Genomic DNA, 3,371 nt, shown 5'->3' on the forward strand with positions numbered 1-3,371 from the left:
GTCTTGCTGCCCAGGCGGGTCTCGAACCTGCGGGCTCATGCAATTCACTCACCTCAGCCTCCCAAAGGCGCGAGATTACAGGCTGAGCCACCGAGCCCGGCCCAGTGCTTCTACTGGTGCCTGCCATGTGGTGCACATTCAATAAATAGCTGTTGAATGAACAAATCAATACACCTCCAAAACTGTGGCAGAAAGAAGCAAGGATCCATGGCCAGGGTCAGTGGCTCATGCCTGTAATCCCAGCACTTTGAGAGGCCCAGATGAGAGGACTGCTTGAGCCCAGGAGTTTGAGACTAGCCTAGGTAACATAGACCTCATCTCTACAAAAGAAAAATAAATTAGCCAGGCATGGTGATGAGCACCAGTAGTCCCACCTATTGGGGAAGCTGAGGTGGAAGGATCTCCTGAGCCCAGGAGGTCAAGGCTGCGATGAATTATGAATCTTGCCACTTCACTCCAGCTTGGGTGACAGAGAGACAGCCCACTGGGGAGAAAAAAAGGATCTTTGAGAAATTCAAAGAGGGACAATTTGGAGACTGACCAGTCAGTGAGGTCGTGGTATTCCCATGTATCCTTACCATAACTTGCCTCTGGCGTCATTTATTTTTTTAAATTTACTTATTTATTTTTTTTGAGTGGGAGTCTCACTCTGTCGCCCAGACTGGAGCGCAGTGGCACGCTCCCGGCCACTGCAGCCTCGACCTGCTGGGCTCCGGCGATCCTTCCGCCTCAGCCTTCCAAGTAGCTGGAACTACAGGCGCACACTACCATGCCCAGCTACTTTTTTGATTTATTGTAGAGATGAGGTCTCGCCAAGTTGCCCAGGTGGGTCTTGAACCCACAGGCTCAGGCAATCCACTCACCTCAGCCTCATAAAGCATGGGATTACAGGCTGAGCCACCGAGCCTGGCGAATTTATTTTTGAGTTGGAGTCTCACTCTGTCGCCCAGGCTGGAGTGCAATTGCATGCTCACGGCCACTGAGGCCTCGACCTGCTGGGCTCAGGAGATCCTTCCGCCTTAGCCTTCGAAGTAACTGGAACTACAGGCAGACACCACCATGCCCGGTTAATTTTTTATGAGATGAGGTCTCACCAAGTTGCCCAGGCTGATCTTGAGCCCGTGGGCTCAGGCAATCCTCTCACCTCAGCCTCCCAAAGTTCTGGGATTATAGGCATGGACCACCATACCCTGGCATGATTTATAGATTTATTTTTAGAACCGATTTTTCAGGTCATAATAAAGAATGAAAAATTAGATCACAGCAAGGCAGAGAAAGATATCAGTTATGGAAAATTGCACCTATATTACTCTCCTCTTCACTCTCTGGATAAAAAATCTTTCTAGAATAAGTGGAGGAATGTCAGGAGATTCCAAACTAGGGACTTCAAATATACTGGAAAATCTTTTTCCTGAAAAGGTATCCTTTTATTTTTTTTTTTTGAGTTGGGGTCTCACTGTCACCAAAATTGGAGTGCACTGACATGATCATGGCTCTCCACAGCCACGCTGGCCAGGAAAGGTATCTTTAAACATGTTCTAACTATGGCTTAGTCTTCTACATCCAGGACAGTAAGTTACTGACACTGGAAATTCTTTAGGTACTTAAAAACACAACAATGGAAAGACAGAAATCTCGAGTTGGAATTATGAGTAATTTTTTCCTTTCTCTCTGTATACACACACAACATATATATACCTACCTCTTCATCTGTATTGTGCATATGTGTATACACAGTGTCCAATTTAGGGGGAAGGATATAGGTATACAACATTTGCTACCAGAAAAAAAATTCATGTATCTGACCCACAAAAGGCACTCTAATTTTTTTTTTTTTTTTGAGTCAGGGTCTCACTCTGTCGCCCAGGCTGGATTGCAGTGGCACGCTCACTACCACCACAACCTCGACCTGCTGGGCTCAGGTAATCCTTCTGTATCAGCCTTCCAAGTAGCTGGAACTACAGGTGCATGCCACCACGCCCTGCTAATTTTTCTTGATTTATTGTAGAGATGAGGTCTCACCAAGCTGCCCAGGTGGTCTCGAACCCACGGGCTCAGGTAATCGTGGCACCTTGGCCTCCCAAAGTGCTGGGATTATAGGTGTGGGCCACCGCGCCCAGTCTAGCACTCTAATATTTAATGAAATTTAAAAGTTGGATGGTTGCAGTGGCTCAAGCCTGTAATGCCAGCACTTTGGGAAGCCGAAGTGAGGGGACTGCCTGAGTCTATGCGTTTGAGAACAGCCTGGGCAATTTGGTGAGACCTCATCTCTACAATAAACAAACAAACAAAAAAATCAGCTGGGTGTGGTGGCACACACCTGTAGTTCCGGCTACTTGGAAGGCTGAGGTGGGAGGATCCCAAGTCCAGCAGTATGACGCTGGGGTGGCTGTGAGCGTGCATGCCACTGCACTCCAGCCTGGGCAATGGAGTGAGACTCCAACTCAAAAAACAAAATAAACTTTAGTCACCTTCAGTATACTCTCTGTTTGATGCAATATACCTATCAAAATGTTTTTTCCCAGTGCTCAAAAGTTTTCGAACTCACCAATTTTGATGCCATCAGCAAAATGTTTCCCTTTGAGGGCTTTTTTCATCTGGGGAAGCAAAAGTCGCTGGGGTTGAGATTGGGTGAATAGGGAAGGTGGGAGACAGGGGTCATAAGTTTTTGGTCAAAAACTGCGGAACACTCAGTGTGGTATGGGCAGGTTGTTCATGTAAATCATCCATGAAATGGGCAAATGCAGTGAAAGAAATCTCAAAAAAAAAAATTCACTGAAGCTGAACACAATCTTTCAACGCTAGCTAGCTAGTACACTGATGTCAATGAGCTCTTAGAATGCTTACCTAGTGGGGGGAGACTATATACAAGGGACACACTATACTACAAGGGACACGTCCTCCAAAAAATAATTCGGTTGTTTTGGGTTCTCCCCTTGTACACGAGGTCCCTGCAAACCCCAATGGATGACACAGATGCCAAGAATCTAGAACCCACTAGAATTGATGGCCACAAGTATTTACTGTCTCTAAAACAGTTTAACAAACATTTTTGAGCATTCATAAGGTAATTGCTGGGCTAGGCTCATCACCAGTCATTAAAGCATAATCATTCTTAAACTTAAAGGAGGCCCCTGGCACACACACACAAAAAGATTCTATCCAGAGGTAAGTGTCAATCTCCAAATTTCTCTTTGGTAGCTGACTATTTTTGGGAACATTGCTCTGTTGAGCTCCAGTGTTGTGTCCCTAAAGGCCTGTCTGGCAGCTGATGTAAGAAAAACAAAGACAATGGAGTTGTTTTTTGTTTTAAATAAAGCAACATATGTTCCATGAAAGATAGTCCTTTTTTTTTTTTTTTTTTTTTTTTG

Source organism: Carlito syrichta, unplaced genomic scaffold (assembly GCF_000164805.1).
Source record: "Carlito syrichta isolate Samal-C Ts95f unplaced genomic scaffold, Tarsius_syrichta-2.0.1 Scaffold304507, whole genome shotgun sequence".
Taxonomy (NCBI): domain Eukaryota; kingdom Metazoa; phylum Chordata; class Mammalia; order Primates; family Tarsiidae; genus Carlito; species Carlito syrichta.